The sequence below is a fragment of the Octodon degus genome, unplaced genomic scaffold (genome assembly GCF_000260255.1).
Source record: "Octodon degus isolate 3935 unplaced genomic scaffold, OctDeg1.0 scaffold00034, whole genome shotgun sequence".
Taxonomy (NCBI): domain Eukaryota; kingdom Metazoa; phylum Chordata; class Mammalia; order Rodentia; family Octodontidae; genus Octodon; species Octodon degus.
The window spans coordinates 5,691,063-5,708,121 of record NW_004524610.1 but is presented as its reverse complement, the minus strand read 5'-3'; positions in this window follow the sequence as shown (position 1 = coordinate 5,708,121).

Here is a 17,059-nt window from a genome sequence, read left to right as displayed (position 1 = left end):
AAATTGCTTGTTTGTTTTGAAGACAAGAAAGGCTACAGTCGGTGTTTTTGGTGATGTGAGAGGAAGAGCTGATGGCGCAAGAAGACAGGAAAGTTTGCCAAGGAAGCCCTTGAGCAGAAGAGTAAGGACAGGTGCGATATGTGGATGCCAGGAAGGAGAAGTCCCACACCATCAAATTGTAGAGCTGGACAGCCACCCCACTGAAGTCACTCCAAAGCCTCATGACCTGAGTTTGGTTCCCACAAGGGAGCTCTTCTCTCAGAGTAGCTCTGAGCGAACTGATGATGCTCACCAATGGGTTTCAGGCAAGGCTGAGCGGAAGAGAAGGGCGTGGGTGCAGACTTGGGGCAAGGTCGTTCCTGGTTGTGGGAGACTATTCTGAGAAGTGTGGACACACCCCGTGCTGGCCACCCCGCCTCTCCCCAGGTTAGCTCACCTAGCTCTGGATTTCCTTGAGTCCCACTGTGAGTGATGCCAGGACACTGTAGGTACACTTTCTTACATGGGCCAAGGGATAAATGTGGACATCTCAGCTGGCGCTAGGATGGGCACTAACATTCCCTGGACAGTACCATTCACCTGGAGCTGTCCAGCTACCACCTATATACATAAACCATTCTCAAGGTGGGCCATACACATACTATGTAAACCGAGGTCCACCTGTGTTAAGTGCTACATCTTTTGTATACAAAGTAATTGTCCTTTTGGTGCACATTAGTAGTCCAGAAAGTTGAAATTTGTGACGTCATGTTGGTGCATCTGGGTGACATTTTGCGATTATTTTTATTCCTATCACCCCTATCCATTTACCCTTGTACGAATACCCCAGACCTCCATTCCCAGGAGGCTGCATTCTGGTCTACTGTCCTCTCGCCTTTGTTTTTATATTAACTCTTATTGTGGTCTTCTGTTCCATCTATTTTCTTGTGAATTACATGGCTTTATTTCCCCTGGCTGAATAACCTTCCACTGTGTACATAAACTGCATTTTCTTCCCCATTCACCAGTTGGCATGCACCTGGGTTGCTTCCACTGCCTGACTGTTGTGAATCACACTGCAATAAGCATGGGTGTGCAGATGCCTCTGTAGTGTGCCAACCACAATTCTCTGAGGAATGTTAGGGATGTGTCTTGCTAGTCCCCATCCCCAAGCCTCATGCCCTCAGAGGGCTTCTTCAGCAGCATCTGGACCTAGGATGTGTGACGCTGCGATTAACAGGGTATGATTAGTGTATCACTGCACTGGCTGGCATGGCACAGTTCTGCCCGTGGTCACAGGCGTGAGTGTGCCCCCCGTGGGGTGACAGCCCGCACACAGGATGGAGCACTGTCTCTGCCTTGCGATGCTTTGCTCCCTCTGGCAACGATGTGAAGCCCCCCTTCTCGCTTTGCACTTCGTGAGCACCGTGACCTGTTCTCCTCTGCTGTGCCCTCTGCCACACCATCCTGCCTTGGCCAATAATGGGCTGAAACCTCCACATGCTGCGAGCCAATAACCCTTTTCTCCTTTAATTTTAGGCATCAGGTATTTTGTTGCTGAGACAACAAAACCAACTAAGGCAAGGAATACACCAAAAATAGTACACCTGGAACAATTTGTAAACCAAATTTCTTTGTTTGAGAAGTCGTGCTGATTTCCATGGTGGCTTGTCATCCCCATAACGGTGTAAGAGTTCCCCATGCGCCAACAGTGCAAGAGGGTTCTTTATTCTCCTTAATCCTTGCCAGCGTTTATTACATTTTTAACTCTTTGTGATGGCCGTTCTGAGCCAGCTGAGATGGAAATGCAATGTAGCTCTCATTTGCATTTCTAATAGCTAAAAATCTTGAATATCTTTTCATATACTTATCCGCCTTTTGTCTTTCTTCTTTTGAGAGTTCTCTGTTAAAATTTGTGCATTCATTAGTTAGGCTTCTGTTTGGTGGAAAGCTTTTGAGCTATTTAAATATTCTAAAAGTCCTCAGTATAAGGCCAGAAACCTCGCAATAGATGGAGTGAAACACGCGGGGAAACTTCGCCGTGGCGCAGGCGAAGACAGCCCGAACCGCCCTGGGGGAGAGGAGACAACATCAGGAATCAACAAACAGAACTGCACTGACCTGAAAGGCTTCTGCACAGGCAAGGACTATCTCCGCAATGAAAAGCCCACCGAAAGCAGGCGAGGCAACTGCCGCGCTCCTCCACCCAAGTCTGCCCCACTCCGTGCGCTTCGCTCCATACTGTCCGCCCGAGCCTAGTTCCAGGGCATCAGTGCGAAGCAGTTCAAAACCACTTGGCCTTGAGAAAAATAGAGCAGAAATTTGATGTGGCTCGATTTGGATTATTATTTTTTTGGCACAGGGTCTCGCCATGACGTTCGGACTCAGAGACCTCCTCCTGATGCAGCCTCCCAGCGCAGGGATTACAGGTGCGTGACACTGCGCTGGGTTTCGGCGCAGACACAGCACACCCGGATTGCGGGTCGGGGACTCAGCGTGGTATCAGCGACCGAACCCGGATCTTGCGCTTGCCAAGCAGGCGCTTAGGCCGCCGAACCTGGCCCTGATTTGGCTTTATACTAACGTCATAATTTCCGTTTACCTCCACACTTAAAATTTCATTTAAAAAACACTCCAAATTATACTAGACCACTTTTAATGACTATGAAGATAATGCCCTATGCGAAGATTAATAAAATAATTCCACAACTTGTGCAATAACACAAGCTGAGCAACTTGGCTACCATTTACTCCTGTATTTTATATAACTGTTTCTAGAAACAGTGGGGAGCATCATCCTTTATTACAATAATTCATGCAGAAGGAGTTTACCACATGCACACTGGTAATTTTGTTCCATGGTTCAGCTTCATTTCCCTGTGTTTCTCCCAAAAGAATAGTTTGTGGAAATGATTCCCTACAGCTACGAACCATTCAGATTATAAAATCTCGCTTGTAATTACAAAGTTAAATGTCTGACACTTCTGAACCCTTAGAATATATGCTATGCATGCCAGTCTATTTCCATCCTACTCTTGAATTCATTTGATATATTCTGCTAAAGGTCAGCAATGTAATACTAATTGGATCAAATTCCCTGAAGCACATTCTCATCTCCTTCTTATGTATGAAAAAATAAAATAGCTCACATTTGAGGTGTTATAGAAGCCTAAAAATGAAATAGAACAATGACATTGGATATTTTTTAAACGCTTTGAAAGATCTTTCTGCAGATGTGCTACGTGTGACTTTTAGTTCCTTTGCATAAGTGAACTTATCTGATCATTTTTACTGAAATATTCATTCCTTTAAAAGAGCACGTAGGATTTCCCATTTTATACCTCTATTTTATCACCTTTAGTAATGGACTGTAGATTGTCCATGCTGTCTGCTTATGCATGCTTATGTGATTCCTAGGGAGGCACAAAACCAAGCTCCAGAATGTAATTCATCCACCAGGCTTAATAAGAATTCTCACTGCCTGCTCACATTTGTAAAATAAGTTACTTAGGGGAAACTGGGATTTCTTTTCCTTTAAAATGTTCATTATTAATAGAGAGTAGCTCTACATCCTTGGCTGGTGAGAGCAGAGACCAGGGCTCTGTGCAGGCCCTCCTCCTTCCCTCAACCTCCTGGCTACACACCTTTGCCTCTCAGTGCTTTCCCTCTGGGATGTCTCTGTCCCCTTCCCTTCCCTTAGCCATGATCCTCAGTTTTGGATATACTATATGTGGATATTTCTGTACATGTCCATAACGTCCATAAGATCTGCATTGATCAAATTCATCCACCACTGCAATTTTAAGACACCAAATCGACACACAGGCTGTTGGCAGAATTGCATATCTATTCAAGCACATATTATGCATGGTGGCCTCTTTCAGCTCTCCATCTACCCAGTCACATAGCTGTCTGAGACAGTCACACCTGGGAGGCTCCAAGCCCCAGGCTGACCTGTGTTGACCCTGCTTGACCTGACAGCCTCACTTACATGCACTTACATGGAGGACTTGATCCTCCTACCGGTCTTTAGCCAATATGCTTATTTCCTCTAGGACCATGTAGCTTCAAACTTTGCCCCTCGCCCAGCCATGAGAGTGGAAGCACCCCATCTGCTGTTTTTCTCCTGAGGAGCACGCATGGATTTCATGTCTTTTCATTGTAATTAAGTGCTTCTCGAGCAATGGAAGACTTGTACTTGCTGTAGATCTTAGCAACCTTGGAATAGAATTTTCTGTTTTAAGTTGAGAAGTCCCACCTTTTCACTCAAAGGAAGCACTGCACAGGTCCTCTCTGGCATCCCCAGTCACCAGCCTCATACTCGTCCCTGGGGATGGGGACAGAAGCACTTGTGCCCTTCCCCAGGGTGTCATCACCCAGCCACATGGGTAGGTGGGGGAGCCAGGGACAGAGCATCCCTGCAGGCACGGTGTGTAGGTGGGACACCCTGGGACACTGTGGGGTCTCGGGGTGTGGCCCAGGGTGTGTGCAAGTTCAGGTATGTGGATTGTTTATTTCTACAATTTCCTATTTCACTGTGCTCAGACCAGGGCTGGCAAGAAGAGGTGACAGAAGTGCTGGAAACAGAACCATGGGTGGTGCAGATGACTGCGCCTCAAGGTGCCCTGGAGAACAACTGGGGCTTAGCTCTGGGGTCTCCACGTTTGTAAGAGTCCATGTCAACAATGCACAAAGGCTGCGCTCCTCCTGGGAGGCCGGTGAGTGTCCACCTCACACCTGTGCTCCTTTCCACGCCCTCCTCCCACTCCCTCCATTGTCCCCTCCTCTCGTCCCCTTCCCAGGTGCAAGAGACCTATCTCCCTGCTTCTCACTATTTACCTTGTATTTTCCTCTTGATTCATACTTTGAGTTTCTCGTGGAAGAGAAACTGCAACATATGAGCTTGTGTACCTGATTCCTCTCTCTCTCTCTCTCTCTTTCTCTCTCTCTCTCTCTCTCTCTCTTTCTCTCTCTCTCTCTCTCTCTTTCTCTCTCTTTCTCTCCCTCCCTCCCTCTCCCTCTCCCTCTTCCTCTCTCCCCTCTCTCTTTCTGTTTGTACCAGGAATCAAACTTAGAAGCTTGTGCTTGCCACGCTGTAACCCCCACCTGACCTGACTCACTTCTCTTACATTGCGGTCCTTAGTGCACCCAATTTCCTACCAAAGACTCAGATGCATCCTTCATGGCAGAGTAGGACCCCACTGTGTGAATAGCGCAATTTTCTTATGACCTGGCCTCTTCTAAGGCTTCTCTGGAGCCGCCTGTCACTGGAGTAGGGCCGGATACCGCACCGTTGCTTTGTGTGTCTGCTCCATGAGCTCACCAGTGACTTACTTCCCTTTACCTGGCCGTCCCAGGTATGAAAAGAAAAGCAGCTTGGGCATAACTGATACAGTTCCGTGTCCAATATGCTAAAAGTCCACGCTCCTGCCAACTGTGCAGGCTGCTTACTTCCAGAGCCCTGCCCCAGGCGGGTCCTTCAGGACACTCACGCTCGCTTTTCTGGGCCACACTTCGCAGGCTGCTATTTGCAGGTGTCAGGGACCTCTCTTTACTAGTGATGATATTTCCATGTTTTAGTTTTCATCGATTTCTGAGAATACTCCCTTCACAAAGCTTTTAGTCTCATACACGATTCACAAGCACTAAAGAGCTCCAAATAAACAAAACACCCACGTCACAAGGCATACAGAAAGCCAAACGCTCAGCCGCGTCATCTGTTCACATTCTTGGATTTCCTAAGCAGGTTGTCTGAGCCCGCACTACACTGCTAAGAGTGCTAGTGGACGTGTGTCACCTGCCCTGCTCATGGCTCACTGCACCGATGACAGTGTTTAAAATCCTCATGGGTGGGGAGCAAGGATATAGTAGGCTCTTTATTTTTTAATAAACTCTTTAAATTAGCAGCAGTAACAGAACATTAAGGCACGACTACACAATGCAGTTCCTCTACTCTTTGGCTACCACTTATCTCTCCTTCCATTGGTATTAAATTTTTTAAACCTAGTCAAATAAAAGGCACAAGGTGCTGAACAACATTTATATTGTAAGATGGATTTCAAACACCAAACAAAAGAGAAACTTATAAAGTGGGATTAAGTTGTCTGGGTAGCTGCATTCACTACTTACAATTTTCTTCCAGACAGCGTAATACACAACTCTGACTCCTTTTTAAATTGACTTCCCTGTCTTTCCCTCCAAGCAGACTGCAAGCTTGTTGGCCTGGGCACACAGGTTCTTCCTCCCCTTCCAGCTCTGAAGCAAGTCTCAAAATGTCAAGGATGGGTAGGGGTGGCCGTGATGGATTTGGATGAGAAATGTGCAGCACACCTGATGTGTTAATGCATGTGGTGGCTTTCTGTACCTACTGGGTGGCAGCGGGCCTCATCTCCCTGCATGTAGGTCCCAAGTTGTAGAGCCCAAGCAAATATATGAGCCCCACTCTGAGACTGGCATCTCACACCCCAGGACTGGGTAGAATCAGCAGCCCTGTCTGTAAGCCATGTAGATTTTCTGCATGTCTCTTAGAACTGTGAGCCCTGAATTAGCCCAGAAGCTGTGTCACTGTAGCAACTCCAAAGAAAAGAGGGCTAAAGGCCCACTCCTCTGTAATACTTAAGCTCCCTGAATGCCCCCGTCTGCCTTGTATTGAAAGGAAAACTGGGCACCCAGCCCAACCTACGTCTAGTGTGTGGGGGCACCAGGGGCTTCTCTTTGTGCCCCTGCCTCTGGGTGAGGGCAGTGCACCGTGTCCCTGGCTCTCACCTGGAGAATGTGTCCACGGTCGGCCATGCGTCACCGCTGCAGCTCTCCCGAGTCCCACACCCACGGCTCCATGGCGTTTTCTGCAGCCACCACAGCTTTTCCCTTCTGCTGACAGCTGAGCTTCAGCCCACTGCTGTGGGACAGAGCCAGGCCCCTCCTGAGGCCTCCCACTCTCTCCCCGAATGTACTTGGAGCCCACAACCCCTAGGGCTGCTCTCTGCTGTGGGAGAGCCCCGCCTCCCACTGTATCGGGGATGTGGGAGACACTGAGTCACCAGCAAGTGTGGCCCAAGTCCAAAGGGATCTAAAATGATGCAAGCAGAGCAGAGCCAGGCTGGGGCTCTGTGGCCTTCTCACTGCCGACAATGCACAGTGACGACCATAGCGCATTGGGCTGGCTGTCAGAGCATAAGGAGCAGCTGTCTTCCGTGACTATTACACTGTCGCTGAGGAAGGTCTCTGTCTCCACAAGTGCTTAGGCTGCAATCTTCCCCCCAGTTGTAGGGAAGGAGGAGAGGCATCAGGAAAGTGATGAGATCTGGACTGAGCCCTTGGGAATGGGAGGAGCTCTCTTACAGAAGAGGCCCCCAAGAAGCTCTGGCCCGAACACCCCACGACATTTGTGTGATCAGACAGTTGTCCCAAGGGGCAGACCTGAGTCCAAGTCTGCACTGTGCCCTGCCACGTGGCCTCCAGGGTTGGGTGAAAGCATTCCTGTTGTGCAGCTACTCTCTTTCATGATAGAATCTGAATGGGACAAGACGGACTCAACCTTATCAATTGAAAGAAATTACACTCAGACTTTATGGAACACTTTACGATGATCACATAGGTTTTGTCCTTGGCTCTGTTGTGGTGTATTACATCTATTGATCTGCATATGTTGAACCATCCCTGCTTCTTTGCGCTGAGGTCTGCTTGGTCATGCTGTAGAATCTTCTTGATGACTGGGCTGTACTCCATTTGCCAGTATCTTGCTGAGGATTTTTGTATCTATGTTTACTAGGGAGATTGGCCTGTAGCTATCTTTCTTTATAACCAGGGTGCTTCTCTGGTTTTGCTAGCAAGATAAAGCTTGCTTCCAGTAACGAAATTGTGGGTATTTCTTTTTTTCAATTTCATTAACGAGTTTGAGCAGTACTGGTATTAGAGATTCTCTAAATTCCTTGTAGAATTCAGTAGTGAGTCCATCAGGATGGGACTTTGTAAGTTTGTAATTATACCTTCAATTTCATTGGCTGATGTTATTCAGAATTTTTATTTTTTCTTGACTCATTTTTGGTAATTCATATGTATCTAGGAATCTGCCCATTTTGTAAGTTTGTAATTATACCTTCAATTTCATTGGCTGATGTTATTCAGAATTTTTATTTTTTCTTGACTCATTTTTGGTAATTCATATGTATCTAGGAATCTGCCCATTTTGTCTATGTTTTCCATCTTATTAGAATAAAGGTTCTCAATGTAGGTATTGGTGCTCTTCTGGATTTCTATAGGATCTATGTTCATCACACACTAAACTAAAATTAAAATGATCAAAAATCTAAATATTAACACAGAAGCACTAAATCTGCTAGAAGATAAAATAAGTAGAACTTTTAAAAATTAGGTGTAGGAAAAGACTTCATCAACAAATCCTAGACCCCAAGGAAAATAGTACAAAGAATCCACAACTGAGCTCTCATCTTATTAAAGAGGTGTTTCACAGCAAAATAAATCACCAACAGAGAGAAAAGACATCCCACAGCGTGCAGAAAACTTTAGCCAACTCTTTCTCAGACAGAGGACTAATATCTAAAATATATATAGAACTCAAAGAATCAGTATCACACCTCTCCCAGTCTAAAGACCTCATGCAGAAATGGGCATCTGAAGTGAATAGGCCCTCCTCAGGGGAAGAAGCGTAAGCGGCAAGCAAATAATATGAAGACATGCTCACAATCACTGGTCATGTGAGAAATGCAAAGTAAAACAACACTGAGATACCACTTTAGGCCAGAAGAATGGATAACATCAAAAAAATCAACCAACAACAGATGCTGGAAGGACTACGGGCAAAAAGGAATCCTGCCCCACTGTTAGCAGGAATGTAGACCGGTGTAACCACCATGGAAATCAGTGTGGAGAGTCCTCAAAAACCTAGGACTAGAGGTGTGGCCTGACTCAGGTATTCTGCTTGTGTCTTCCCCAAAGAATTAAAAACATCATACCATAGCGATGTATACACACCCATGTTAATGGCAGTACAGTTGGTAATAGCAAATTCTTGGAAATAGCCCAAATGCCCATCATCAGATGAATGAATAAAGAAGATGGAGGGTTTTCTGTATAATGCTGTACTACTCAGATGTAAAGAATATACTTGAGACATGTTACGATTTGTGTCTAGCTGTCCCCCCAGATCCTCGTGCAATTATGGGACAGACTTTCAGAGTTTGTGATTAATTCATGATCCAGTGCTGGGATTATGGGTGTGAGCGCTGCTGGGATTATGGGTGTAAGTGCTCCCTCTGACCTGGGCAGCTAGCCTGAATGAAACATACGGGAGACAGACTTGCTCTCTGTAGCCATTGTTGCCACTGCTCCTCTCTTTGTTCTTTGCTTTCCACCACAACAAAGTGGTGCCCTCTGCCACATACTATCTGCCTTGGGACCAGCTGAGTGTGGACTGAAACCTCCACTAACTGTGAGGTAAATAAACCGTTCCTTCCTCAATTTGAGGTGTTGGGTATTTTTTCCCAGCAATGAGAGAAAAGTAACTAAGACATTTACAAGTAAATAGATGGATCTTGAAACCAAAGACCTAGATACTCTCGGGTGAAATCAATGGAACACACGTGTGTAAATATGGCATCATTTCTTGAGCATGAGAAACCAAAAGAGTAAATAAGGACCAGAATGAATATTAGATATTATGAAATAGGAAGACAATGCTTCATTGGGAAGGTGAACAAGCATTTTCCCACATTCTTCCTTAGGGCTGAGTAATCCTCTACTGGATGGATGCACCACCTTATCTTTATCTGTCCCTCAGTTGAAGTGAAGCCAAGCTTTTTCCGTTGCTTCACTATTGTAAACTGTGCTGCAGCGAATGTGGATATCCAGGTGTTCACATAAAGTTTTCTTCCATTCCCTTGAAATCTACGAGGAGTGGTAGAGCTGCTTAATTTTACTTTCAATTTTATGCAGAATCTGCTGACTGATTTCCTTAGTGGATATATTAATTTGCATTCCCCACATATTCAGTTATGTGCTCCGCATGTTTTTATGCTTGCGATCCATAGTATATTCTATTGTCTTATTGCATTTTACTTAAATGACCTCATAATATATGTATTATTCCGAATCATGCTCTTACACTTGTATTGTTAGGCATTTTTATTTGTTGTATAGCATTTTAGGGTTTATCATTTATAACACAATACAACAATTCACTTTTCTGATGTATATTAGGATTGTTTTCAATGTGCTGTGTTTGGAAGCATACTGCGGGAAGATTTCCCTGCCTAGCCTCAGTGTATGCTTACTCAAACCCATCTCAAGAGCATGCCCCAAAGACAAAAGGGTTTTGTATTTCCACTTGGATACAATTGTTTAGCAATTCAAATTTCTTCTTTTTCTGAAAAATTCATTGTTCACTTACTCCTGCTCTAATAATCTTTTCTTATTATTTTGGTAATAATTTATGTATTCTAAATGGAGATATTTTGAACATTTATGGTGTATATGTTTAATTAGTCTCTAACCTATTATAATTTGTTTATGGTATCTTTTGGTTTATAGAGAATTTTAACATATTCATACTTACTTTTCTTATTCTCTGTAATTATTCACAGAAGGAGCTAAGAAATCTTTATCATGACATCAGGTATTCTACTGAATAGTATCTTCTAAAACTTATATTTATACTCATATTGAAGTCCTTAATTCATTGAGTGAAAGAAGTTATACATTTACAGTTTACTAAGAATGTTGAGCAAATAAATTGATAGACATGCTTACCCATTTTATAATTTTTATTTGATACTGCTAATATGTTTAACCTGAAGAGAGCTGATACCATTTTTACCCTATTTGTTATGTCTGATGATACCTGAAAATAGTAAATGAGCTTCTGGTGGGTTCTGAGCAGTGTATCGCGAAGTCTGTGGAGAAGCTTCTCTGTGCGGAAACCCCACACGGGGGGTCTGGCCTGGCCCTCCGGAAGGGTCTGGCTTTGGTCTTGTCGAGCTCTCCGGGGAACAGCTGTCTGCGGGAGTTTTTAAATCTCCTTTGGGATGAGGGTTCCCTGCACCGCGCAGTTGCTCAGGTCTCCTGAGGCCCGCGCCTGCGCGTTCTCGCGGGAGGCTCCTGCCTCTGGATCCCGCTACGGGCCGAGTTGTGCTCTGTCCTCTGAGCCACAGCTAGGCCGGCACCGCAGGCCCGCCTTGCTACAGGGCTACTTCTGACTGGTCAGCCCTTTCCTGAGCCTAAATAGTGCCAAGCTTTTCATTTTATTTTTATTCATTTAGTAGCACTGGGGATCAAGCCCGGAGCCTCCGATGATGTGCCAGGCAAGCACGCTGTCCCCGAGCTGTCCCCGCAGCTCCTCCAGGCCTTCAGGCCCTGAGTGGACTGGGGCAGCAGCTCGTTACTCAGCTTCTCCCTCCCCAACACAGCTCAGCACAACCCCAGCGCTGCAGGCCGTCAATTTTTATCGTGAATTTTTTTTTCTTACTTAGGTATACATTTAAAATAATTTTTTAAAATATTGTACACATTGTTCCTGTGTTGTTATTGACAGGCACCCTGCTGTTTAGCTTACAAATATTATATCTGAAATGGCCTCACTCATTCACTTTAATTTGATTAAGTAGGATTTATAGTCTTTAAAATAATAAAGTGTCTGTTCCATAGCTTCTACTTTCTTTTTAGCATTTTATGAATGTTTTTTAGTTAGAAATCACAATAGGCTTATTGAAGTGTTAAAATTCAGATTCATTTTCTATAAAAATCACTTCATCGTGAACATATGTTTTCAGAATTTCCACAGACTGCAACCTATGGTGAGACAGCACCAAATAATTCAGCCGAAGTCACTTCTCCATTCTCTTTCTAGAGAGTTCTACTAGAAATATTATTTAAGTCAATCAAAATTTATATTGCACATATCTTTATGTCCCTCTCTTATGCTTCTTGAATTCATAAGATACCCTGATTCATTTATAGTAATAATGGTATATATTTAAATAGCAAAAAATTCCGTTAGAAAAAAAGATGTTACATAACTAAGCTTTACAATCTTGTTTCTATCATTCATTACTCTGCACTCACTCAGGAAATTATTACTTTCCTGTGGCAGTTGATACATTGTGTCAACTTGGCGGAATTGGCTCCAGAAATTCCGAGGGTGGGGGCGCAGCCCTGCAGGCGGGCAAGGTCCAATCTGGGGCGCTGTTGGGCCGGCACCGGGGTGCAGTTGGTTCAATCCTAGGGCCATCGGTCGCGCCAGAGTGACTCAGCGCAAAAAGTGCATATAAAGGAATTAAGGAAGTCTCCCTGAGCCTGCCCCACTTCCGTGGAGAAGGGCGGAGCTTGAACTTCACAGTCGCGCCCCTTTGGAGGAGCTACGGGGAGCTCCGATATTCAGTCATCCTAGAAGGAAGAGAGAGGCTGGATGGACGCCGCAGCTGCTGTTCCCCCTCTGCTCTTCATTGTTTTCTGCCACCATGAACTGCTGTCATTTGCCTAGGAGCAAGCAGAATATGGACTGAACCCTCCAGTACCTGTGAGCTAAATAAACCTTTCCTTCCTTCATTTTGAGTGTTGGGTATTTGTCCCAGCAACGAGTAAAAAAGTAACTAAGACATTTCCTTAATGTGAAGTATTAAGGGCTAAACTTTCCCCCTGTAATTAAAATGCTGCTTGGCATACTATATCTTCTCCCTTTATGTTTGTTAAAAACATTTGAAAAGAATAATCTCCGTATTAAATGAGTAACACAATGTAACACAGTGTTTTAGTGACACTCATTAATAATCATATGTTTCATTGTGCAGCTAATCACAGTGAACATAATTATCCATAATATATTCCCAATATTCATTCTTTTCAGAATTTATGTCATAATTTCCTAGGCTGTTCATGTTGGAGTCTGGCCTCCCCTGATTTCTCTCTGAACTTCACAACCCTGTCATAATTGTCCTGTCTCCTCCCCTCCTTTGGGAGGTGGACCCTCAGGCCCATGGGCAGGAGTTACTCAGTGCATTAGTCTGCTTACTATAGAAAAAGATTTAATGCGATGTACAAATATATGAGCGATAGTTTGCAGCTAGATGTGCCCCGAAGTCTCAGGCAGTCATGGGGCAGCTTCTAGAGTTTATGGCTGACCCATGTTCCAACGCTGGGATTGAGGGTTGAATGCTGCACCTGGCCTCGGGAGAGTAACCTGCATTGGTAGAAGGGAGCGAAAGAGGCTGGTCAGCTCCTCCGTTTTGTTCTTGCTGCCTTTGCTGTGTTCTGCCACCATTAACTTTGCCCTCTGCATGTGCCACTCTGCTTGCAGCCAGCTGGGTATGGTTTCAGTCCACAGTAAGACAGTAAGGATTGGCAAGGCTGGCGATGAGTGGCTGCCCACTCGTGGGATGTGGGAGAGCGGCTGCGCGCTGCAGAAGGAGGATCCAGCGGAATCCCGGAGCTCCCCGCAACGTCCCATGCCAGTCCCAACCAGGAGGCCAAAGGTCTGTGCCCCAGGCTGCAGGGTCTGTGCTGGAAGCCAGGAGACGACGTCCACGATGAAGGGGAGGACTGGAGTCCTCCGACCGAGCAGAAGCAGCCTTCCTTCTTCTCTTCCCCGCTATCCCATTCGGGCCACAGGCCTTTTAGTCACAGTCGCTCACACCCAGGCAATCTTCAGAAATCCCCGCGGCCACACCCGGGCTGTGCTGATCCAGCTGGGCTGAAGGTTTCTTACTCAACTTGACACGACAGTCAGCTCGCACACTCAGGGGCAGCTGTGTGAGCACAGCGAAGGCCGGAGCCCCGGGCCAAAAACGCCCTTCCAGGTTCTTCCGCCCTCCCAGGCAAGCAGCTTCCCGCACTGGTAAACATGAGAGGAAGGAACTTGGAGCAAACGCGACCCTACGCGTGCGGTCTCCTGCTGGGGATGCCCCTCCTTATACTAATACCACAGTATCTTAATTGTTCTGTATGTTCTACTTTTTCACCTCCTTGAGAAAATAAAACCATAAATTTCTACGTATAACAGCTAACACTAAGACTTGCTGTGCGCTAGGCCTTGGCCTAAGGCCTTCCGCTTGAAAATGTTAATAATCCTAACATGGACAAAAAAGGAAAAGTACTGACCTGTGTCTCCCATTGGAAAGGAGAAAAGATAGCTGAGATGGGCTGACTCCTGTCTTCTAGAAAGTCATTAGCTGAGCCAGGCATGGTGGTCTATACCTGTAATCTCAGCATTCACAAGGCTGAGGCAGGAGAGTCACCGCAAGTTCAGGACCAACCTGGGCTGCAACGTGAACTCAAGGCCAGCCTGAACTGCTTAGAGAGACCCAGTTTTAAAAAGACAAGGAAGGAAGGAAGGAAGCAAGCAAGGAAGGAAGGAAGGAAAAGGAAAAGGAAAAGGAAAAGGAAAAGGAAAAGGAAAAGGAAAAGGAAAAGGAAAGAAAGAAAAAAATTCCTCAGCGGACACCTCTAGTACAGCCCCATCTCACCGCATCTGAACTGCTGCGTTTAACCAGAGGTTAGTTAGACGAGTCCAGCAGGGGCTCCCAATTCAATTTAGTTGAATGAGTTAGCTGAGTTTAGTTGTCGTCCTAAGAGGAGGGAATTCCCACACGGAAACACTGAATGCCCACTAAGAATACGCGGGGGCAGAGATCTGCAACCCAGGCTCAGAAGGAGCCGAATCTGCCTCACCTCATCGCGGACCTCAGCCTGCAGAACCCTGAGAAGGCCCCATCCTGCCGGCCGTCTGAAGTGTGTGCAAGCTCCATCGGGGTACGCGGGGTGATAAGGATGGCCGTGGCTTATTGCTGAATGCCCGTAGCACGTTTTGATTATTTTCTTCATTAATCCCCTCTTCCTTCTTTCCCCTCCGCTCTGTCTCCTTTCTCATCTCTGGCTCTTGCATTTAGTGTTGCACCTTAAAATGCTTCTTAAAATGTTAATCTCTCTGTAATGTTGTCTAGTTTTCTGTTTATTGGCCTTGCAAATTTGATAGTAAGATTTATCACTATTTTATATTTTAATACTTTTGTAACCAATGTGCTTTGCTTTTGTTACCATGAAGTGTAAGTATAGTTGCTTTTCAATAAACATTTATAATTAATTGTAAAAATCAAAGCAAAATCATGTGATTTTTAATATTGAGACTGACCTAGTTTGCTTACTACTGTGTTTACCAGAAACAGATGGGGGTTTTTTTCTTGCAAATGACACAGTTTTATTCTTTGTGACAGCTGAGTAGTACTCTATTTCGAGTAAATGCAGCATTTTTTTAATCTATTAATCAACCTCTTGGCTCTGTCTACGGCTTAGCCATTGCGAACTGGGTCGCTGTAAATGTGGGTGTGCATGCCTCACTACAGTGCGCTGCCTGTAATTCTTCGGGGATTAGCCCCAGGAGTCAGAGAGCCGGCTCAAGCGGCAGGAAACCCCACAGCACTCCCCCCACCCCAGGTCGCTCCTCCCCCCCCCCCAGCCCCCACCCCCACCCCCGTTGCCCTGGCTACCGTTTTCCGCATTCTGGATGGCGACAGCCATCTTGACTGGGGTGGAACAGACGTCCTTTTCTCAGCAGTTGTGAGTCTAAGAAAACTCCCTAGCAATTCCAACCAGAGGAAAGTATTTAATGTGCACCTATAATAGCTAGAACAGTTAATTTTAAATCAGTGGCTCTTTAGCTTGCTACACTCATAATTTTTCTTTTCTTTCTTTCAATGTATGATATTCGAACATTTTGCTTTGAGGATTAGTCAAAACCACTGGTGAATAAAAACTCCAGTAGCAAGATTACTGTCAAGCACAATTCTTAAAAACTAAATTAGACTAAACAATCAACTGCTTTTATTTTGTTGGACTTCAACATCCTCTTATGGCAATGAATTTGAGAATTCTTTTACTATTGACATGTAGATATTTCAAGAATGCCTCACTTCTACAAAACAAGTTGAAACATTACACACAAAAAAAAAAAAAAGATCTTAAATGCTAAACTGACCAAAAAAAAAAAAAAAAAAACCTGGGTGTGGTGGAACATACCTGTAGTCCCAGTACTAGTGAGGCTGAGACAGGAGGACCACTATGAGTCTGAATTGCATAGTGAGACCCTGTATCAAAAAAATAAAATAAATAAATAAAAGACGGTGTGAGACTCCAACAACAAATATCTAAGACTGATGTCAACAACTGACCTGGATCTTCCATCCCTCCCCTTGCACACAGAGTTCCAGTAGAGATGTAGGATAGCACCCGGACCAAGTCTGGGGCATTTGAACTAAGAGCTACATACAAAATACAGAACACCGAGGGCTACTGTGATGGTTAATTGGGTCAATTTGAGTAAAACTAAGCTACGTTAGCTCAGTGATATCACACCCTGAATGTAGGAGACCCGCCCTAGGGTGGCTTGTCACCTGTATGGTGTACAGGAGAATGGAGGAGGACAGAGCTGCTTCTGTGTCTGTGAGGAGCTCTGGCCTTCGCCTCACTTTGGACATCAATTCTTGGCTTCCAGGGCAGGTCATTCAGCCTTCTGCTGCGGACTCTTCAGCCTTCCTTCGTAGACTGTCGGCCACCTGACACAGACTTGCAGGGACATTGCAGTGAGCTCTTGCCTGCATCCTTACGTCTCTGCATGCAGGCGCCCTCCTCACGCCCACATTCGGCTGTGCAGGCGGCCACTGTCAGCCAGTCTTGTAAACTGGGATGTATTTGTGTATCTTGTAGTCAGTGTTTCACTAGTAGACACTGACTAATCCAGATTTAGGGCATGAGGTGTGGAGGGCAACACGTGACATTAAGAAGTCAATTCCACATGTGTTGAGAAATAGATATGAAAAGTAAACCTGAAGTTTGGGACAAAAAAGAAAAAAAATAACTCATTTCCTATAGAAAAAATTCAGAGTTTTCAAAAATTTTAGTATTAGAAAATAGGACAGTGAAGATTTAGAATCCGAAATTATAAAAAAATCTACAAAGTTTCTCACAAAGGATGCAGCAAACAAAGGTGAAAGTGGAATTAGTGAACTGTGAAGCAAAGACACCCCGGAGCTTCAGTGGAAATGTATGAAGATGCCTTGGGCAGGACTGATGAAAT